The sequence below is a fragment of the Bubalus kerabau genome, chromosome 7 (assembly GCF_029407905.1).
Source record: "Bubalus kerabau isolate K-KA32 ecotype Philippines breed swamp buffalo chromosome 7, PCC_UOA_SB_1v2, whole genome shotgun sequence".
NCBI lineage: Eukaryota > Metazoa > Chordata > Mammalia > Artiodactyla > Bovidae > Bubalus > Bubalus kerabau.
In genome coordinates, this window is record NC_073630.1 from 28,981,962 (window position 1) to 29,005,885 (window position 23,924).

A 23,924-nucleotide genomic window follows, 5' to 3' on the forward strand; every position below is an offset into this window, starting at 1 on the left:
AAAATCATACAAGGTGAAAGTGCTTCTAGGCTCATGATATACCTAGGTGATCTGCTACGAGTCAGACCTTTTGTATATAGTTTGGTGCTCTATGATAGGTAATCGAACTAGGACAGTGTACAAAGATGAGTTAACACAGCAGGCCGAGACTGCCCTTCTAGGAAACAGTGCTTGCAAGATTAGCCCTTGACTGGTGGCACGTGGTCACTTAGGTTGGAGCAGGGTTCCCACCATTTCCTGGTAAGGATGGCTCACTGCGCCCGACCTGTTTGTGCAAACAGTATTGGTTTCTGTGGAGTACCTGCTTGCATTCCCGGAGTATAGAATTTAGGTACGTGCCCAGCAGAAGCTTCCTATGTGGCCAGTCCCAGTAAAAACCCCAGACACTGAGTCAGTAACGAGCTTCTCTGGTAGACGGTAATTCACAGGTGTTGTCACTGCTCCTTGGGGGAAATTAAACACCACCTGTGATTCTACTGGGAAAAGGCCCTTGGAAGCTTGCTCCTGGTCTCCTCTAGACTGTACCCCACATACCTTTATCCTTAGCTGATTTTGCTTTGTATCCCTTTGCTGTAACAAATAGCCATGAGTACAACTGTATACTGGGTCCTGTGAGTCCTCCTAGTGAATCATCACGCAGGGAGTCTTGGGGACCCTGCCCCAAACAGCTTGGAAAGACTAACATTCTCTGTCCGTATTGGTATTAGTGGTGAGTGACACAGATATTTTTAGCATGCAGTTAATTGATATTGTCTCTTGACTTATAGTCTGTGTTCTATTGTAAAGTGCATAATGCTTTCGATTTCTGTGATTTAGCGTTTATATCTAACAAATGGAGGCAACAAGAAGAGTGCTGGGGAATGGAGAGTTTTGTGTTTAGTGATGAGTGCACAACTGGTTATTTGGTCTTCCCAGTGCCTATACCTCAGCTTAAAAACTTACTGCTTTAACTTTCTATACTTTGGTTATTAGGTAAATGGATTTACTCAAATTTCTTTGGCTTCATAGCCACAGAATTTTAGCCAGACAGTCTCATTCCTAAATATACTCTGATTCTGAAGCTTAACTGCAAACCAGTAGTCCTGGAAGCATCACTTAGGACAGCTTATGTCCCAAATAGGACATAAGGCCCAAAGATGGAAATAAAGCTTATTTTTGCTTTATTCTATTATATTAGCATGCTGTTTTTGTATTATATTAACATCCTGTTTAACATTTTTCAAATGGAAAACTGATAAAAAGTGTTAAACATAAAGATTTATGTCTTTAAGCTGCTTTAAAAAAGAAAAGAAATGAGATGGCTTCTGAAGGCTGAAAAGGACAAAACAAAAGGCAACACAGTATCTGGTATGTGTGGATGTGTGTGGCTTTTCAGAACCACTTTCCCCCTTTGAATATTTCATGCATAACAATGACTAGGAAGAAAGGTGGCTCCATAAAGTATTAGGGAGCCAGTAATAACTAGTGGAGAAATGTCATGAAATGCAAACCCAGAGTGTTTTATTCTAGAGTTTCGGTTTCTACAGTGATCTAGGCATGGGTGCTAATTTATGTTTAAAGACAAAGCTCAGAGAGGTGACCTTAGGCGGCCAGTGACATTTATTTATATTCCTGGTGGTGTTTGAGGATGGACCTCTTCAATTCTAAAGCTACTTGTGTTGTGGTATCAATTCAAAAGACAGGTATATGTAAAGGTCGTTTTTCTGACCTGGAATGTGGCCCACCAAAGGAGTCAACCCTCTGGTTGCCTGAAAAAAATCCTTTTTGACTCCGAGGTCAGAATTAGTGACACAGGGCTGTTTAGGAATGTGTTATATCAACTATGAATTCATGAGAGAATTTTTATGGGGATGGCAGGTAAGTTCCATGACAGACTATAATTCCAGTTCACTTGTATGTGTTAGAATCCTGTACTTGCTTTCTCTGTTAAAGCTTTTCTTCAGAACTCAGTAGAAGAAATAAAGCAGACTGTATTTTAGCTGCGAGGGATCTGTTAAATCTGTGCACAGACTTGAAAAGAATTGAAAGTGCCTCTCCTCCCTCCCCGTGACATGAGAAAGAGCAGTGTCAAGGTTAAACATGAAATCAACAGTCAGTCTAGTGCTGGGAGGAGTTTGCCCTGAATAAATATATGTCCTGCGTCTGACTGTACCTGTGCCTGAATCGCCTTCCTCCTGCCAAATACAAACAGGTTACCAGGCAACAGGAGTGATTCAGACCCTCTAAACACTTCACTCCAGTGAAATGTCCATCGGCCAGATTTCCAGGAAGTGTCCCTCTTGTAAGTCACTGGGGAGCTGGACAGACATTCATGCAGGCACTGAAGGTACCAGATGACCCGGAGCTGGGAGCTGTGTTAGACGGTGGGGCCAGCTAATATCTGGAAGGACGTACCTCCTAGGGCAAACACAGACTGTTATCTGTTAATACGTGGTAACTGTGGGAAGAAAATGTGGAGGAAGAAAAGGTGAAATCTCCCCAGGAGGACTCATGGAGAAGCAAATCCACCGCTCTTAGGGGGGAAAAAAAAAAATAAAGTCAGCACATTCCAGATTGTAAAACAGATCAAGATCTCAGAAAATCTAGCAGCGTGGCTAAGATTGCTGCTAAGGTGCTAAGTCACTTCATTCATGTCCGACTCTGTGTGACCCCAGGGACTGCAGCCCACCAGGCTCCCCTGTCCCTGGGATTCTCCAGGCAAGAACAATGGAGTGGGTTGCCATTGCCTTCTCCAGTGCATGAAAGTGAAAAGTGAAAGTGAAGTCACTCAGTCATGTCCGACTCTTAGCGACCCCATGGACTGCAGCCCACCAGGCTCCTCCATCCATGGGATTTTCCAGGCAAGAGTACTGGAGTGGGGTGCCATTGCCTTCTCCATGGCTAAGATTGCCTGGAATAAAATCCCACCTCTCACCACTTGCTGGATTTCTGGGTCTCACTTCCTCATGCCTCACATGGAGGTGATAATGATACCTACTCTGTAAGTGGTTGTGCATATTAACCAGCTAATATTGGGGAAGCTCCAATCACATCCTCCACCCTCCAGGCAACTCCCTAAGTAAGCGGTGGGGGGTGGGGAGGTCAGTGGGGGCGGGTGAGGGTGGGGAAAGGTAGAACTGTGTAGGGATGAAGGAACACCCAACGATAGGTGAGAACTTTTTAGGGATTTATCTATTCTTTTATCATGCTGAGAACTGCAATTATAGACACTGCAGCCTCATTTAAGAAACCTCTCCAAGGGTTTTCAGCATTTCTTACTTAGAAAATTATTTATATATCAAAAAACTACTGCTGGATTAGGTGGGTGCAGGAGGATATAATCATGGAGATTGGTTGGGGGTTTCCAGGGTATCTGCAGCTATATGCGTTTTTTGCTTTATTATTTTTTTATACCTTATGTTTTATCCTCCTCTTTATGTAAGATACATTATAATTAAAAATGCAGGGAACTTCCCTTACATTCCAGTGGTTAAGACTCTGCCCTTCCAATGCAGGGGCGTGGGTTCGATCCCTGGTTGGGAAGCTAAGATCTCACATGGCCTTGCAGCGCAGCCAAAAAATTAAATAAAAATAAAAATGTAGTTACACAGGGACTTCCCTGGTGGTTCAGTGGCTCCGCGCTCCCAATGCAGGGGCCCGGGTTCAATCTCTGTTCAGAGAATTAGAGCCCACATGACACAACTAAGATTTTGCACGCAACAACTGAAGATCCTGCAAGCCATAACTAAACTACCCCACATGCTGCAGCAAAAATTCAAGAGCCTGTATGCTGCAACTAAGACCAGGAACAGCCAAATAAATAAACAAATTTTTTTTAAAGATGCAGTCACACAAAGCATTCTAAGTCGGGTGAAATTTTGGAGTCTTGTATCCCATATGGAAATTATAATTATGCAGACATGTTGTTGGAAAAAGAAAGGTGCCTATGGTACTGTGGAGAAGGGTGCAACAGGGCTGGAGTCTCTCAGTGTGTGAGATGACACATTCATTCACAGCCATTTTAGCGCCTCTGAATGCTGGGCACCTGGCTGGTGGCCAGCGACGTTGATGCACATCAGACATGGACTGGCCTCGCACCTTCTAAGCCAGCAGAGGGGAACCCCTGTGTAGGCTGCAAACTACAAACCCATAGGCTGGACGAAAGAAATGGGAGGAGCACTGGTAAAGCGAGGAAGTCCTGACATTAAATCCCAGTCTGATCTCTTAAGCATTCTTGAATTTATTTTTTGAAAGGAAAGCAGAATGTTAGCAGATTGGATTGTGTTGCTGTACACTGGGCTACTGGCCCAGCAGTGGCTGGGTGATGGGAGAGAGTTGTGAAATTCGGAGTCATTCTTCTTCCTGAGTTTGCACTCTGGTTCTGTCAGGTGGAGGAGTTTCCCAGGGAAGGATCTGCTGTGAAATCAAGAGGAAGAACGAGATTACAGGAGTGGCTCTCAGGGCTGGCTCAAGAGCTCATCCTCATAGTCCATGGTAGAACATTAGTGTGTGTGAAGTGAAAGTGTTAGTCACTCAGTGTCTGACTCCATGTGACCCCATGGACTGTAGCCTGCCAGGCTCCTCTGTCCATGGGATTCTCCAGACAAGAATACTAGAGTGGGTTGCCATGCCCTTCTGTAGGGGATCTTTCTGACCCAGGGATCGAACCCGTGTCTCCTGCATTGCAAGCAGATTCTTTACCATCTGAGCCACCAGGGAAGCAACCAAGGTTAACTTTAGGATCTCTGTAAAAAGTAAGAGAAAAACCCATTTAACTCTATAAGCCACACTATATACAGTGCTTCATTCACTGAATTTTTCATTGAAGGTCGCTTTATTTCATATGCAGTCTTATACTTTGAATAATTTTCTGAGTGTAGAATGTTGACTTGGGGCAAATGCTTTTAAGTTTGACTTATTTTAAAAAGAACCGAAGTAATTAATGATTGAAGGATAGTTGATATACAATAATATTACATAAGTTACAAGTGTACAGTAGAGTGATTCACAATTTTTAAAGGTTATACCCCATTTATAGTTATTATAAAATATTGACTTTATTTTCTCTTTTATACAATATATCCTTGTAGCTTATTTTATAACTGATATTTTGTTGTTGTTGTTCAGTTGCTAAGCCGTGTCCAACTGTTTGCAACCCATGGACTGCAGCATACCCGGTTCCTCTGTCCTCCCGTATCTCCCAGAGTGTACTCAAATTCACGTCCATTGAGTCGGTGATCTTATCTAACCATCTCATTCTCTGCTGCCCCCTTCTCCTTTTGCCTTCAATCTTTACCAGCATCAGGGTCTTTTCCAATGAGTTGGTTCAAGTGGCCAAACTACTGGAGCTTCAGCTTCAGAGACAGTCATTCCAATGAATATTCAATGTTGATTTCCTTTAGGATTAATTCCCATTAATTTAGAATCTCAGTCTTTCATCAGGAATCTTTATGTTATTTGATGGAAAACTGTATTAACCATTATTCATAAAAGCTTACTGAACATATGTAACTTCTTTTCAAAAACAGAGGAAGCCATAAATGTCTCAAATAATTCAAATAAATTTTGGAGTTCACTTATTTTGCTTATTTGTTGCAAAAATGTTTGCAGTAGGAATTTGTGATCTTGATTACTAAAGTTCTGACCAAAAAAATTACCTCAGTTTATTGAGGGTGCAGATGTGAGCTTAGTAATTTTCACCTTAGCTAAAACATTTCCTTGCCTTTCCTTATGCTCCAGTGATTTATTTAATCAAAAGTTAAGGAAACATTATTTACCTCTTTATTTCAAAGAAGCACACTAGCCTTTAGAGGTCTCTGCATTCTTTCAGTGTACTGATCAACTGGTGCAGCTCGGAGAAAGTTACACCTGAAATGCTGGAACTCTCCCTACGCTGATGACATGGTTCCTTTTACGTAAAAAGTCCTTCTCCCTAGCCCAGTAAATTCAAGGACCGGCTCAAATACTGGTCCAGCCTCATTTAACACCACGTCACCTGTAGAAAAAGTTAATCATTCCTTCCTCTGTGGTTCTCTGTACTCCTCCAACACTTGGTGTTTCCAAAGTAATTAGATGAAGGAAATCTTTTTTTTTTTCTTCCTCTTTACTTTTTTTGAATTTTATTTTTTTGCTTTAAAGTTTTCATTTTGAATTGGTATACAGCTGATTAGCAATATTGTGGTATTTACAGGTGAACAAGGAAGGGACTCAGCTGTACATATACATGTATCCATTCTCCCCAAGCCTGCATCCCAGCAAGACTGGCACATACCATTGAGTAGAGTTCCATGTGCTATACAGTAGGTCCTTGTAGATGAAGGAAATATTGCTTAAAAGCTTACTACATGCTGTCCATCAGAGGCTTTCTTTTTTTGCCTCAAGGAGTTAATATCATGGGGGTCAGAACATGCTGCCCTAAAATATAGCATGTGAGTTCAGTCGTGTCCGACTCTTTGTGACCCCGTGGACTATAGCCCGCCAGGCTCCTCTGTCCATGGGAGTCCCCAGGCAGGAATACTGGAGTGGGCTGCCATTCCCTTCTCCAGGGGGCCTTCACCCCTCAGGTGGGTTCTTGACCTCTGAGCCACCAGGGAAGCCCTGGGGTCTTCTTTTGCTACTAGCTCTTTTGTCCCTGGCACTTCTGCAGCTAGATATCTGCCAAATATCTCATTCCCATTTGAAAGCTTCATGATTATTAAATATAATGTTTAAGTAATTCTGTGGATTTTCTTGCTACTGAAATCTTTGCACTAAAGTCTTCTTTGACCTCCAGAATACCATGTATAAGAGTTTTAATCATTATACAGGAATATACAGTCAAAAGGCAAAGTAAAAAATGGTGAAATTATCACACACAAAGCACCCCAGAGGTAAAGGTTGGTTTGTGTCTTAACAGGCTGTAGTTATAAATTGGCATTTGTGTTTCAGTGGGAACTTGACGAAAGGGTACACTAGGTTTTGTAACCTCCCGGGAAGATGAGTGCAGTGTTTGACTATGCATTTCTGGGTCCAGGAATTGTAGCAGGAAAGATTTCTTGGCATGTATGTAAGCGGGCTGCTCAAAAATTATATGGAAAGCGGGTGTTGCATGTGAAGGGAACATTAAGCATTAAGCATTAACAGAAATAAAGCAACTCTGTCTGGAAACAGGGTTTAGGGAAAGGGAAAAAAGTGAGTCTCAAAGTGGGGCTGAAAAGGAAGGCAGAAGCCAGATTATGAAGGTCCTTTTAAGCCGTGTTACCTGGCAGAAGGACACACCAGCATCTAAGAAGCAGTCCAGAGAAAAAAGATAATTAGGGAAAGGTGATCTGACCAGATATTTGTTATTAAGGAAATAAAATTTATTTTGTTTACCTATAATGGCATTAGTTTTTTTTTTTTTTAAAGATAGCGTCAAAGAGGCGTACTGAAATATTTACAAGTGAAATGATGCTTGGGATTGTTTCCAAAAAAAAAAAAACTCAGGGTAGAGGATAGTTGGAATAGCTTTCCCATGATGATCATGGCAACTGATGAGGTTTGCTATACTGTTCTCTCTGCTTTTAATACAAAATTTGAAAAAATTTCTATTATAAGGTGTTTTTGTTTTTGAGCAAAAATAAGCAATGGGCTTTTGGCCAATAGAAGCCATTCGAGGGCTTTATAGGAGCCGATAAAGCAGGAAAGGGACTGGGAACAAAACCAGAGAGGGAGGGCGTGCTGCATGAAGTACTGGTTCACTCCTTTCCCAGTGAGTGTCTGTGGGGCTCCAGTTTTCCCTTCTGCGAGATTATTTATGTCTTCTTAGTAGCCTGTTCCTGATTGCCCACTTCCTCTTAATAGCAATACTTTCACTGTGTATCCAGCAGTCCAAAGTACTCGTAGTGCTCCATATACCTAGTACCCAACTCGGCTTTCTTTTTATTCTTTATTTTTATTTTATTTTTTAGCTGTGCAACACAGCATGTGGAATCTCATTTCCCCAACTAGGGATAGAACCTGTGCCCACTGCAGTGGAAGTGCGGAGTCTTAACCACTGAACCACCAGAGAAGTCCCAGCTTTTTTTTTTTTTTTAATTGTTATTAAAAACATTTTTTAAATGTATCTTTCTGGTAGATAAATTGAATCCATTAGAAATTTGTTGTGGCTATTGATGTGTTTGGACTCATTCATGCTTTCTATAAGGAAAGGTGTTTGTGAGCTGAGCTAAGCTCACACGAGTTTTAGAGATAAGAGTTAGGTAAGATAGATTCAGGATTAAAGTGGATGGGACGTGGGCTAACTGTCTGGGGAGCAGAAGAAGGAATTTGAAGCTGAGAGGATTGCTAAGGTTTTATTTCAGTTCAGTTCAGTCGCTCAGTCGTGTATGACTCTTTGTGACCCCATAGATTGCAGCACGCCAGGCCTCCCTGTCCATCACCAACTCCTGGAGTTCACCCAGACTCACGTCCATCGAGTCAGTGATGCCATCCAGCCATCTCATCCTCTGTTGTCCCCTTCTCCCCCTGCCCCCAATCCCTCCCAGCATCAGAGTCTTTTCCAATGAGTTAACTCTTTGCATGAGGTAGCCAAAGTACTGGAGTTTCAGCTTTAGCATCATTCCCTCCAAAGAACACCCAGGGCTGATCTCCTTCAGAATGGACTGGTTGGATCTCCTTGCAGTCCAAGGGACTCTCAAGAGTCTTCTCCAACACCACACTTCAAAAGCATCAATCCTTCGGCACTCAGCCTTCTTCACAGTCCAACTCTCACATCCATACATGACCACTGGAAGAGCCATAGCCTTGACTAGACGAACCTTTGTTGGCAAAGTAATGTCTCTGCTTTTGAATATGCTATCTAGGTTGGTCATAACTTTTCTTCCAAGGAGTAAGTGTCTTTTAATTTCATGGCTGCAGTCACCATCTGCAGTGATTTTGGAACCCCCAAAAATAAAGTCTGACGCTGTTTCCACCATTTCCCCATCTATTTGCCATGAAGTGCTGGGACCAGATGCCATGATCTTTGTTTTCTGAATGTTGAGCTTTAAGACAACTTTTTCACTCTCCACTTTCACTTTCATCACTAAAAGAGGCTTTTGAGTTCCTCTTCACTTTCTGCCATAAGGGTGGTGTCATCTGCGTATCTGAGGTTATTGATATTTCTCCCAGCAATCTTGATTCCAGCTTGTGCTTCTTCCAGCCCAGCGTTTCTCATGATGTACTCTGCATAAAAGTTAAATAAGCAGGGTGACAATATATAGCCTTGGCGTACTTCTTTTCCTATTTGGAACCAGTCCACTTTAGTATTCTTGCCATGAAGAGTATGAAAGGTTTTGTTTACCCTGTAAATAACCCTCCTGCATGCGTGCTCAGTCGTGTCTGACTCTTTGTGACCCCATGGACTGTAGCCCGCCAGGCTCCTCCGTCCATGAGAATTCCCAGGCAAGAATACTGGAGTGGATTGCCATTTCCTTTTCCAGGGGAACCTTCCCAACTCAGAGATCAAACCCAGGGATCAGACCCAAGTCCCCTGCATTGCAGGTGGATTATTTACCTCTAAGCCACAGGGAAGGCCCTCTCACCCACAAATGAAATTCACTCATGTCCTTTGAAGATACCCCTCATCAGCCCATCATCCCTTTTGACATTCTTAAGATGTGCCTTACTTTAGAGTATAGAAACATATTAACTGGAATGTCATTTTTGCTCTTGTTCAGTATAAGCCTTGGAAACGGGCTCCCAGTCTTCTAATATCTTTATTATTGTATATTATGCTACAGGAGATGTTAGAAGAAAAAAAGACAAAACCAAAAAACCTTCAAAGTCAGAATATGAAAAACTTCTAGACTGTTACTTTGTTTTACTTCCCTCATAGCTCAATTGGTAAAGAATCTGCCTACAATGTGGGAGATCCTGGTTTGATTCCTGGGTTGGGAAGATCTGCTGGAAAAGGGATAGGCTACCCACCCCAGTATTCTTGGGCTTCTGTGGTAAAGAATCAGCTGGTTCAACTGGTAAAGAATCTGCCTGCAATGGGGGAGACCTAGGTTCAATCCCTGGTTTGAGAAGATCCCCTGGAGAAGAAAAAGGCTACCCACTCCAGTATTCTGGCCTGGAGAATTCCATGGACTGTATAGTCCATGGGGTCGCAAAAATTTGGACATGACTGAGCGACTTTCACTTTCACTTTGATAGCATGTTTTTAAGACAGTTTCGAATGAGTAATCTTTATGTAGACTCATCAACGAAAATTGCATTTAATGGAAATAAGATTAAATATGGAATTACATCTTTTAGTTTCCGGATGCTAATTGAGCATTGAGTTTATAGCGTTTCCTGACTACTTTTTAGCATGAGGTTCGGGTTCAGAGAATGCTTTTAATCATCCTGTGTTTTTTCTAAACCTGCTTCACTCTGTAGAAAACATTGACCATAGTTCATTCCCAAGGATAGACCAGAGCTAAACGGAATAGAATGATTTTCTATTCGTTACTGATCTGTGGAGCTTGGCATTTAAAAAAGAAGACTTCTACATTAAAAAAAAAAATTGTTTTCAGTTTTCATCTGTGTACCCTAGATTTAAAGTTTGTAAGATATATATATGTCTTCCCTCATCTCCCACTTTATGTTCATTATTTGAATTTTCTTTTCACTTTTACTTCTATCTGATACACAGTTTGGGGCTTACTAAACTTCAAATGTATTTCAGGCTCTTCTCTAATTTATAAAATTTGTTTTTATTGCTTATTCGTCTTTTTAAGTGGCTTCTGGGTAGAAGGGTGGAGGGTAGGAGTTACTTAATCAAAAATCTCTTGAGGACACAGGAGCCAGCCTTCTGTTACCTTCCTGAGCACTTAGAGCCGCATTCCACACAGAACAGAAAGCCAGAAATAATTCTCTGTTCTGATTGGCCAACCATTCATCTGCCTCATCTAAGCTTTCAGCAGTGGGGACAACATTGACTACATATCTAACCCTCATGTATTGCTTATCTTGAGATTGGTCATCGTTTCATTAAATAAGTTTTTTAATATCTGTAGTTTCTCTCCTTATTTAAGGTAAAATATAATTTCTGCATCAAAACTCAAACTGAGTTCTGAATCCTTATTAGCTATGTGACAGCTTCAACTTTTCTGTTCCCACATAATATTTTTGTTTTTAATCTTCCTGTGTTTACAATCTTCCTGTGTTTACAATATTGCATCTTTAACCTTTCCTTCTTAAAAGCCTCATGTGGGTTAAACCTTTCTTTAAAGAGTGTACTGGGGTGATCAGTCATAAAAGTCCATTATGACCAAGAGAACTAGAATACTTTATACATATATACATAATTTTAATCTATCAGAAATGGCAAAGAACTCAAAGGCAAAAATCTACGATCGAGTATGTAGGGGAGCATCTTCAGTGGGATTCCTTTTTAGTTTCAAGAAGTTTTATTTGTACAGGTTTCTAGAAGCTGTTTACTGGGATCGAGTTTCAGCAAGTTGGAACATAAGTGTTCTTGATATTCATTTGACTTGATGGGTACTGATTTTTTTTCCACATAATGAGTGTTCATTTAAAAATTTAAAATTGAATATTGCTTCATAAGCTTGGTGATCTTACTTTAAACATCCCTTTTATTTTATTTTTATTCATAGCACTTGAAATTTTTTTATTGTTGTTGTAGTAAACATTAGCAGAATTTAAACTCTGTGAAAGAAGTGACTTTTAAAAAACTGTTGTGTCCCTACAACAGCCCCTAATACAGAGTATATACTCACTAAATATTGTTGAATCAACAATTATCTTTGCTCTTAGGCAGTAAAATAAAAATATGCTGCTTATTTTTTCAACACAAAAAGGTAAAAAGTGAAGTAAATGTTGCATATAATATCACCTTTCTAGTAACTAGTTTATTTATGCATAGCACAATTTTCCCACACAGTAAAAAATTTTCTATATTTACCATTTTGTAACTTTCTTCACCTAACATTGTATTAGTGGGATGGTATTTTATTGTATGGGCTTCCCTGGTGGCTCAGTGGTAAAGAACCCACCTGCCAATGCAGGAGATGTGGTCGATCCCTGGTTTGGGAAGATCTCCTGGAGGAGGAAATGGCCCCATACTCCAGTATTCTTGCCTGGGAGATCCCATGGACAGAGGAGCCTGGTGGGCTACAGTCCATGGGGTTGCAAAGAATTGGATATGACTTAGCAAATGAACAGCAACAATTTTATTGTACAAGTAATTATAATGTAACTGGAATCTCAGGGATGGCGGAGCCTGGTGGGTTGCGGTCTATGGGATCGCACAGAGTCCGACACGACTGAAGCGACTTAGCAGCAGCAGCAGTCCCATCTTGATAGATAATGTGATTTGAGTTGTATAGGTTCAGAATCACTGATCTGCAATTTAAAAATCTAAACTTCTAAAAATAAAAAGGCGCTTTGGTCCTTCCTTCCCTCCTCCTCTTCATAACCCAAGTCACTGTCAATATATCCCTATGTCTCATTCCAAATCCTGAAAGATGATGCTGTGAAAGTGCTGCACTCAATATGCCAGCAAATTTGGAAAACTCAGCAGTGGCCACAGAACTAGAAAAGGTCAGTTTTCATTCCAGTCCCAAAGAAAGGCAATGCCAAAGAATGCTCAAACTACTGCACAATTGCACTAATCTTACACGCTGGTAAAGTAATGCTCAAAATTCTCCAAGCCAGGCTTCAGCAATATGTGAACTGTGAACTTCCTGATGTTCAAGTTGGTTTTAGAAAAGGCAGAGGAACCAGAGATCAAATTGCCAACATCCGCTGGATCATGGAAAAAGCAAGAGAGTTCCAGAAAGGCATCTATTTCTGCTTTATTGACTATGCCAAAGCCTTTGACTGTGTGGATCACAATCAACTGTGGAAAATTCTGAAAGAGATGGGAATACCAGACCACCTGATCTGCCTCTTGAGAAATTTGTATGCAGGTCAGGAAGCAACAGTTAGAACTGGACATGGAACAACAGACTGGTTCCAAATAGGAAAAGGAGTTCGTCAAGGCTGTATATTGTCACCCTGCTTATTTAACTTATATGCAGAGTACATCATGAGAAACGCTGGACTGGAAGAAACACAAGCTAGAATCAAGATTGCTGGGAGAAATATCAATAACCTCAGATATGCAGATGACACCACCCTTATGGCAGAAAGTGAAGAGGAACTCAAAAGCCTCTTTTAGTGATGAAAGTGAAAGTGGAGAGTGAAAAAGTTGGCTTAAAGCTCAACATTCAGAAAACAAAGATCATGGCATCTGGTCCCATCACTTCATGGGAAATAGATGGGGAAACAGTGTCAGACTTTATTTTTCTGGGCTCCAAAATCACTGCAGATGGTGACTGCAGCCATGAAATTAAAAGACGTTTACTCCTTGGAAGGAAAGTTATGACCAACCTAGATAGCATATTCAAAAGCAGAGACATTACTTTGCCAACAAAGGTTCGTCTAGTCAAGGCTATGGTTTTTCCTGTGTTCATGTATGGATGTGAGAGTTGGACTGTGAAGAAGGCTGAGCGCCGAAGAATTGATGCTTTTGAACTGTGGTGTTGGAGAAGACTCTTGAGAGTCCCTTGGACTGCAAGGAGATCCAACCAGTCCATTCTGAAGGAGATCAGCCCTGGGATTTCTTTGGAAGGAATGATGCTAAAGCTGAAACTCCAGTACTTTGGCCACCTCATGGGAAGAGTTGACTCATTGGAAAAGACTCTGATGCTGGGAGGGATTGGGGACAGGAGGAGAAGGGGAGGACAGAGGATGAGATGTCTGGATGGCATCACTGACTCGATGGACATGAGTCTGGGTGAACTCCAGGAGTTGGTGATGGACAGGAAGGCCTGGCATGCTGCGATTCATGGGGTCGCAAAGAGTCGGACACGACTGAGCGACTGATCTGATCTAATCTGATGTCTCATTCAGATATATTACTGTTTGAATATCTGGTGTTTTCCAGATCTATCAAGGTGATCGTGGTGAGCCATATGACCTAATATGTGCTGTATATATGTGCTAAATCACTCAGTTGTGTCCGGCTCTCTGCAGCCCCATGGACTATAGCCCACCAGGCTCCTCTGTCCATGGGATTCTCCAGTCAAGAATACTGGAGTGGGTTGCCATTCCCTTCTTCAGTGGATCTTCCTGACCTAGGGGTCAAACTCGGGTCTCTTGCATTGCAGGTAGATTCTTTATGTCTGAGTCACCGGAGAAGCCCACAACAAAGCCAAACTCCACCAAATAACAGGAAAAAGATATTCAACAGTGCTTAAATACACAGGCTTCCTAAAACATTTGTGGTGCACAAAATTTACCAATATTCACCCAGAGGGCTTGGAGATTTGCTAAATGACTGGCTGGTTTTCTTTTGTGAGAGAATGATTGACATCCATTATATGGAAATTTATAAAGCAGTCTTCACCCTTCTTGGGAATAAACCCTGCAGAAGATATCACACTTTAGTACAGTGACATCTGTTTTTGAAAGTTGAACACTAAGTAAAGACTAATTTAATTGCGTGTTTACTTCAGGTTAGGATTGTAACATCCAAAAATAGTTACTGGTTTACCAGGCTTTTTCTACAGCAGCAATACTGCAGACTTGTCCAAAATGCAAAATTCTAAACATATACTGAAAAAAAATTTTTATTGGCTGTGCCAGGTTTTAGTTGCGGCATTTAAACTTTCAGTTGCAACATGTGGGACCTAGTTCCCTGACCACAAATCGAACCTGGATCCCCTGCATTGGGAGCACAGAGTCAGCCACTCGACCACCAGGGAAGTCCCTAAACATATGCTTTTTATTGCAGTTAATTGAGGCTGAGTGAAGACATGAAATAAAGATTTCAGTGGATAAATATTTCTGTGAAAATAACAGCAACAGCTATACATGGTTTCCAATACTTTTAGCTATTGGTATAAAATGACACATTGGTAATGAAAATATTTCTAAATGTGGACTATACACAGATGTAGGAAGGAAAAAAATCTCATACTCCTACCACTTGAACAACCGTTCTTAATGTTTTAGTGCTCTGACTTTTCTGTAGATGCATTTTTTGCATACTTGAAATTATACAAAACAAAATACCTTTTTAAAGAACAGAAGCACATTTTCCCTGTTAACTCTGTCAATACTCTTATAGTTAAAATCACCATTAGCATTTTCCTGATTATTTGTTGTTGTTCACTTGCTAAGTTGTGTCCAACTCTTTGCAACCCCATGAACTGAAGCACTCCAGGCTTCCTTCCTTCACTGTCTCCTGGAGTTTTCTCAAATTCATGTCCATTGAGTCAGTGATGCTATCTAACCAACAATGATTAATATGGAAAATTAGAAAATACAATCAAAATAAAAAAGTTAAAATCAACCATAAATTCATTAAGCAGTATTAATATATGGTACATTTTCTTCAGAGTTTTAAAAGTATATATGTAACATACATCTTTACATTGCTGAAATCATATTGTATTTTCCTCATCATTAAAATCTTAAACATAATATTTATAAACTGAGAATACAGTTGCATCTATTAATAGATATATGGGTAAATACTTTTGTCACAGAAAATTTGGAGAAAGTAGGCAAGAACCAGAGGAAAAGAAAATAATTGGTAAATCCCACAACCAACATTAACACCTTACCTTCTTTAGGGTGTATTTATTAGCTTGTTTTTTTTAAATGTCATGCATTTAAATTTTTATGAAAATAAAAATATGTTGCTGTTTTTTAAACAGAAAGTATAATGTATTTCAGTCATGTCTGACTTTGCAACCCCATGGACTGAGGATCAGTTTTTCCAGGCAAGAATACTGAAGTGGGTTACCATTACCTTCTCCAGGGGATCTTCCCGACCCAGGGATTGAACCCAGTCTCCCACACTGCAGACAGACTCTTTACTGTCTGAGCCACCAGGGAATCCCTAATGTATTTCTTGGATCCTTCAAAATGTCTGCTGTAGACATTTAGATTGCTTTAATGTTTAACCAAATATATTTTTGGATAATGTTTTTTTCTGTATTTAAAACTGTTCCAAAATAAATTCTCAGTAGTAGTTAATATGTCAAGAAGTGTAAGCATTTTTAAAACTCATGTGCTTAAAAAGAGAGATTTTCATAAAAATTGTACAATTTATGATCCTTATTGTATTTTTTATGCTTCTTTCTGATTATAGCTTAAATTACATTTTAATAGGCTTTGTTTCAAGGTAACTTTCCAGTGTTCTTATCCATGGGTTACAATAGAGTAAAAGCTTGTGTATTTAATCTGTCAGTGAAACATTCTGTAGGAAGTTTCTGTTATTAGTAACTGGGAGACATTTAGTCACAGGAATTCTTTTCTTAGGATTTGTCAGAGCAGGTGTAGAAAATAAGGAAATGAACTCTGGCTATGAGATGGAGCCGCAGAATTTTATCTTCTACTTCTGTTTCCTTTCCTCACCATTCTTCATTCACTGCATGGATAAACCAGCAGAAATCATTCTCTGTTTCTCTTGTCTTTTTCCAAGTTCTTCTAGTGGCTTTTGAGGGTGTACTTCAGGGATTGGGTTCATCAAATCACCTGCCCTTACTGCAAAGATTGTGGAAACGAAAAGCCGATTTAATATGCAAAGAAAGAAAGATGAAAGCCAAGGCCCTACGTGAAAGCCTTGATTAAACAGATCATCATAATTAAAGGATTTTACATGTTACTTGTAGTGAATCTATCTATAATGAATAATATAGCCAGTTATAGATATAATATAGATCATATAAATACATGCTAAATGACATATTTTTGTTTATTTACATATGATAACTAACCATTTGTGCTAAATAGAATATCTGATTGTTTCATATGCTGACTCAATTGTGGTTGTATTTACTACTGCTCGGGGCTTCCCAGGTGGCTCGGGCTTCCCTTGTGGCTTAGTTGGTAAAGAATCCGCCTGCAATGTGGGAGACCTGGGTTTGATCCCTGGGTTGGGAAAATCCCCTGGAAAAGGGAAAGGCTACCCACTCCAGTATTCTGGCCTGGAGAATCCCATGGACTGTACAGTCCATGGGGTCTCAAAGAGTCAGACATGACTGAGCGACTTTCACTCACTCGCTCCCAGGTGGCTCAGATGGTAAAGAATCTGCCTGCAATGCAGAAGACCCAGGTTCAATCCCTGGGTTGGGAAGATTCCCTGGAGAAGAGCATGGCAACACCCTCCAGTATTGTTGCCTGGAGAATTCCATGGACAAAGGAGCCTGGCAGGCTACAGTCGGTGGGGTTGCAAAGAGTCAAACACAACTGATTGACTAACACTTTCACTTATCTTTCTTTACTATTGCTCAGAAAGAAATGTTTCAGTAAAGGTAGTCCCCATACTTTCAAAGTTATGTTTCTGTTTAACAGTGTCAACTCCCCCTTCACTCCCCATCCCTACCACACTTTTTTCTGTCCAAATCCTTGGAGCTCTCCTGGTTTTGCTGAGAAGGACTGATGCTCACTCACCTCCAGTGCCCCTCTGCACTCCCCAAGCTGTAAGTGCCCTTTTATGGGACATACTCTGGGCCCCTAGAAGCCATTTGAGTCAGCTCTGATACCTATACTTTTCTATTTTGTCTTTGTCTTTTCAGGGTTCCTTGTAAAAACTCTGACTCGTTTTCTTGTATCTTTCTTTCCAAACTCTTTTCTCTCTTTCTCTAAATACCTCCTGGAGGGACAGCTTGGGTATCTTAGAACAAAATTTCTCGTGTTATGGTATTTCTAAGAGAAATACAAAATAGAACTGTGTATTCTGTTCCGGATTTTTGTTTAAGGGAAACGGGCAGTTGGCTAAGGGTTAAGGGTTACTACAAAACCAATGGTATGTAGATAATCACTCAGATATGGTCTTTATCATCCCAACAGCCACCTACGCTTTGTCGTAGAGGGTTCAAGCTCCATACAGGGAACATTTAGTAGAACAGGCAAGAGAAGACACATTTGTTGATGAGACTTTGCAACTTTCCAACTTTTACCTCTGAACAGCCTCGTTTTCCTTAGCAAACCATGTCTGTTGGCAGTTATTCTGAATATCCAACTATTTACTAATATTTCCTAAAATAATATTTAAGTGCTGTGATGTATAAACCAAATTTCTTTTTATTTTCTTCAAGTGAGTTTTTTTAATATGCAAACTTTCTGGTGAAAATTAAAGAAATAAACAGTTTGTGCCATCTCTTCTTTTCCTTAATTTATTAGGATAAGTAAAAATTCAGTAGATAAATATTTTAGAGACCTATTTCAAATCCCAATTCTAACATTCACTGGCATTCCTCAAACTTGTTAAACGTGGCATTGTTAGACTCAGGATTTTCATCTTTTATGTTACTCTTGCCTTTTCTCCAAGGGTGCCATTCCTTGTGTTGGAGTTCTTTGCAGAAACCAAAGCCAAGGTTGGAAACATTGGTCAAATAAGTGCTTTTGAGCAAGAAATAATTTATTGAACTACAACATAGTAGTTTAAGTTCTGGAAGCCAAGTGTAGTGACCTTAATGGCCCTGGAGAAAGTATTCCTTTTTATAGCCTCATACCATTTGAAAGCAGTGGCTTATTCAGCCAGTCATGCAAAAGAACCTTTTTGTGGTTGGCATAAGAGAATGAGAAATGGAGGCTTTATACAGGCTTCTCTTGGCTCTTCCATGCCTGCTTTCCTCTCCTACTTTTTCCTTTCCTTATATGAAACTATGCTCTGCCTTGAGGACACCAGAGGGGCTACAGCACTGGACTTGAAGAGCTGTCTAGCCCTCCTGCTCTCCTTGCCCTCTGCCAAAGCCTGGAGAACACCACACCCCAACTGCAGCAAGCAGATGAGACCAACCTGCTGAGGGTGCAGACTCTAGAACCTCCCTTTTCCTTCATTTTTCAGTGTTTTAATTCTTGCTAACAGGAAGTGTTCCCCTTCGTCTCTGAGGCTGTTTTAAGCTATTTCTTGTTTTGTTGACACAGTGCACTAAGCAGAAATATAGTAACAAGGAACCCATTGTATTTTAAATGCATATTAAAATGTCTGATTCTAGACTTTAGACCTCTACAAGGAAATTATATTCAAGTGTACCTAGGTGCCCTTCCGACAGCAGCCCTGGGGATTGAGTAAGCTTCCTGTTCTTAGGCATTTGCCTCTGTTTACAACTATAAAATGTGCTAACCGCAGCCCCAGGTTAAATGTTTGTCCTGAAGTCTCCCCTTTGCCTCCACCCTAGAGCAGGATTTTTTAACTCCTTCCTATAGATTCCCGCTTAAAGATGACTTCACTCAAATCTCTGAGTGCTACGACTTTCTTCTAATGTATTCATAAACATCAAGCAAAGTTCCAAGATGTCAGTTTTTTGAAAACTCATTTTAAATAGCCTATTAATTTTTTGTGTGCAAACTTTTTGAAATTGTATAAATCAGACACCAAGTTTGGTCACGAAATGGTAAAGGGAGAAATCAAAAGGTAGATTTTAAAATAATCTGAAAGGCATGTAGTAAAGGAGCTTTATTAAAGGAAAGAGTTATGAAATTATTTTGAAGAAACTGTTCTTTTTTTCCTTCCCATGGTTTTCCTAGAGTAAGAGACTACGCTTCCAAATCTAGAAAGTTTGTTGTTGTTTATGTTGATGAAATATGCTGTTGACTTTAACTGTGATCTATTTATTTATTTAGAATGAGATCTCTAATATGGTTTAGAAAATGTATGTTTTAGAGAGTATAAGGTTAAGCTGTTAGACCCAGCTTCTGCTTTGCTCCCAGACCAGCCACTGTTAGAAGAAAATGTAAGTTCCACTCTCTTTTGAAAATATTAAATGGAATGTGTTTTTTATGATTTTTAGAAACCTCTCACTTGAGTAGGTAATCTGTGCAGACTCCTACTACAGAGTAATAATTATTAAAACCTCCGGGAATCAGTTTCTAGGTGTGTAAATCTTTGGGGTATATACGGAAGCTAGAGATGAAGCAGCAGATAATTACCACTGTTGTTCAGTTAGGCTGTTAGCGTTAACCTTTCTGATACAGCCCCCAGGGCGTTTCTGCTAAGCTGGTGCTTTCGACTTTTGTTTGACCATTAAACAAGGAGCAGGTGGTACCAGTTAGCGCGGAATAATTCTCTGACCAAACACCTCTTGGACAGGGTTGCCCGGAAATTAATAGAATCACAGTTCAGGGTGTTAAAGGTAGAAATGTCTGTTTAAATTATCAGGAAGGTCTCTTGCTTGCTTGCTGCAGTAGATGTAAGCATTTTACCACAAATACCAGACTTCAACCCTCTTTACTTATTCCCCAGGGTCCTGGGTTTATCATGCGGGCTGTAAATACATAAAGGGGTGGGAAGCAGAAGTTTCCTGCCTTGTTCTTTCTTCTAAACCCTGCAAACACGCAGGCAAAGGAGGGAGAACCCACCTGGAAAGTCCACCCACCCTCACCCTCCAGAAATTCTCTGAACTCCTAGATGTATCAGGAATGGAGGCGGGGAAAGGGGCTTGGGGCAGACATCATCCAGTATTTGGGAAAAACATGTGTTCCCCCACTCTACCCCTTAACTCTGAGAACCTCTGATTTAGAGTATATCCCCAAGAAACATAAAGGATTATTTAAAATATTCCCTAGCTTTGGACCTTGTTTTATAGCCCTCTTCTATCTTCAGGGTCTCATCTGTCTGTCTGATTACTTATCTTATCTGTCCATCTACTTGCTCATTCCCCTATTTATGCATTTGTTCATTCATTTTCCTTGTTACTACATGTTCTACAATGTACCAGGGATTGTTAAAATTGTCTTTCTCTGGGACTCCACCTCTAAGATTCCTCTCCTGGAATTGGATCTAATCTTTAGAGTTCTCCAGCCATCAATAAAAATATGAACAAGAAATAGAAGACAAGATTGAAAACATCCTATGGAACACTTTGCAAAGCAGATTTTAGTGAAGGTATTTTATTCTATCAAACTGAGTGGCATCAGAAACAGTTACTGCTGGCTGAGTGCGGCACCGCCCTGTGGACAGACCCCAGATGATCACTTCTTGTGAAATACTCTTGAGTCCAAATTTATTGTTTTCAAATTTGCACAGCTAATATTTGCTCTGTGTCAATAAATATTCATTTCAACAAGTATTAAACTACCTCGCCAGTTAAAGTGACCAATTTTTTTTTAATAGTGAGAAAGAAATCAGACCCTCACTTTTCCCCCTTGAGGTCCAACTCATAGTAAATTTTGATGAATTCTGTTAGAAAACCCATCTGTTTTTTGTCACTTCATCTTATTTACTTACCAGTTTATTTTTGGAGCACAGTTTACACAAATTTTGTTAAACAGTTTGCATTTTATTGGAGGGTTCTTGATCCTATCTGTAGAAAACTTTAAAATGTATGTTATTTCAGTCACGGCTGAGGAAGTGCTCAGCTGGTAAATAACAACACTTTAAAGGGATAAGTGAGCCTGGAATCTATAATAACAGAACATGGGTTAGTCTTTGGTTTCTAAGTCTTTAGAAACTATGTGTCTTGATGGGCTATGGCTTTTTTGTTTTAAAGAGTAAAGCTTAATTGAGTTATGACTTTCATCCTATAAAATGTATGTGTTTTAAGTATATCGTTGAATGATTTTTAGTAAATTTACAGAATTGTGCAGCCACCGTCATGATCTAATTTTACAACATTTCCATCACCCTGAAAAGAAAACGGCAGCCTATTTGTAGTCTCTCTCCATTCCTACCAGCAACCACCACTGATAGGCTGAGTCTTCCTCTTACAACAACTAGTTATAGAACTAAAGTTGTCTAGTCTCTCTTAGTGTGGGATAGCAAATTAGTACCAGAAATCAAAATGTTTATTCTCTACCCAAGCATCACTCTCCCCAAGTTCATAATTACAGTCATCACAGTAGCTGCTTTTTTAATTCTTGTCTTTTAAATTAAGTCTTTTTTCCCAGTCCATCCTCAGAATAGTGTCACAAAGCTACCTTCCAGGCCTGCCCGTTTCCCTGATTTAAATCTGTCACTCTTATACAGACATGGGACCTGTAAGGGTCTGGCAAGGATGCCTTTCCATGTAACTTTTGTTGGGAGAGTATTTCACAAATATACATGATGATTTTTTTTTAATTAAATAGTGGGTCTTCTTTTCAGTTTTCAAGAACTTGTTAGTAAAAATATTTAGCAAATTTTATGGGCATTTCTGAAATAGAATGCCGTGACTCACCAGGCACCCTTGTTTCTGTAATCATACTAACAATGCCTATCCATTTTAGGCAGGAGGATTTTTACAAGTAAATTAAGCTCTAAGAATGTTAGTAAGGAAAAGCTGAGATGTCTTGGTCTCTGAAAAAACTTTTATAGGCGTAAAATTTCTTAGCTAAACTGGAATCCTGTTAACATAGCAATATATCTATATTATAAATTTAATATAGTGGTGTGTTTGTTACAGTACTTACAATTAAAAGGGAAATATGGGTAACAGGGAAATACTTCACAGGCTCCTCCCCTCTCCCCTCAAGAGAGGTGATTTATATATTAAATTTTTTTTCTAAGTTTATATTAATTTCTTCAAAATTATAAAGATTTTAAAATGCCTATATTTTCTGGAGACTTTGCTATGTGTTTATGCATCTCTCCTTTTTTTTAAAAAAAAGCTTGTAATTGATTGTCTCAATCTTTTTCACTGACTATATTGTTGACCTCTGTGACAGAACAGGGGCTCCTGAGATCGAATTCCTGGTTCAGATCTGAGCTCTGCCACTTCCTACCTGTCTGACCTTGAGCACTTCACATGACCTCAACTTCTTTTCTTTAAAATATTTCCTGGGATTTCCCTGGTGGTCCCGTGGTTGAGAAAACTACCTTGCAATGCAGGGTAGGTTTGGTAGGTTCGATCTCTGGTCGGGGAACTAAGATCCCACATGGCCCGGAGCAACTAAGCCCGTATGCTGCCTGTGCACGCTGGAGCCCATGTGCCACAACCCCTGAGCCTGCTTGCCATCACTAGAGAGTCCATGTGCCATGCTGAAAGATCCCGAGTCATGCAAGGAAGAACCGTGTGCCACAACTAAGACCCAACACAGCTAAATGAATAAATATTTAAAAATATTTCCTAATGTTGTTCTAAAGATTAATTATATAATACCCAAAGCACAGTACCCGACACATATTTGGGAACTATGATATTGTGTCCGTTTTATTCTACAGCTTGACTTTTTCATGGCTTTATGGTGACATTGGGGTTTTTTTTTTTCTATTTTAGATTTTATTGATTGATTGGTTGATTTCCATGCCAGGTCTCGGTTGCTGCACGGGCTACTCTCTAACTGTTGTGTTCAGGCTTCTCACTGTGGTGGCTTCTCGTGTGGAGCACAGGCTCTAGGGTGTGCAGGCTTCAGGAGTTGCCCGTGTGAGCTCAGGAGGTGCAGCTCCCAGGCTGCAGAGTACAAGCTCAGTAATTGTGGGGCAGGCCGTTAGTTGCTCTGCCGTATGTGGGGCCTTCCAGGATCAGGGATCGAACCTGTGTCTCCTATATCGGAAGGCAGCCTCTTTACGCTGAACCACCAGGAAAGCCCCTGGGTTTTCTTTTTTAAGGGCTGGTAGGTCGCTAAGAGTTGGAGACAACTGAGCGACTTCACTTTCACTTTTCACTTTCATGCATTGGAGAAGGAGATGGCAACCCACTCCGGTGTTCTTGCCTGGAGAATCTCAGGGACGGGGGAGCCTGGTGGGCTGCCGTCTACGGGGTCGCACAGAGTTGGACACGACTGAAGAGACTTAGCAGCAGCAACAAAGCTTTAGTAGTCTGTTAAGAAACTCATCAGCTCTTTTGTTTCCATTGATCATTCAACTCTGTTTCAAGACCTTGTTTTTCTTAAGCCTTTAAGCAACATCTAAATCTCTTTCATTCATAATTGTGATTTGCAGATGTTAGCAACACATTCTCTTTGGTCAGTGTTTAACCTCTATCTTCAACAGATTACATCTTTTTGAACATTGAAACCCACAT

At 40.2% G+C, this 23,924-nt stretch overlaps 1 protein-coding gene and 1 non-coding gene across 4 annotated transcripts in view; both read left to right on the plus strand.

The window, feature by feature from the left end:
• Positions 1-23,924, plus strand: part of SGMS2 (sphingomyelin synthase 2) — a 100,675-nt gene that overhangs the window by 44,476 nt on the left and 32,275 nt on the right. The window lies entirely within an intron of this gene.
• TRNAC-GCA (transfer RNA cysteine (anticodon GCA)) lies at positions 17,042-17,113 on the plus strand. Its single transcript has one exon. It is a non-coding gene; the product is annotated as a tRNA-Cys (tRNA).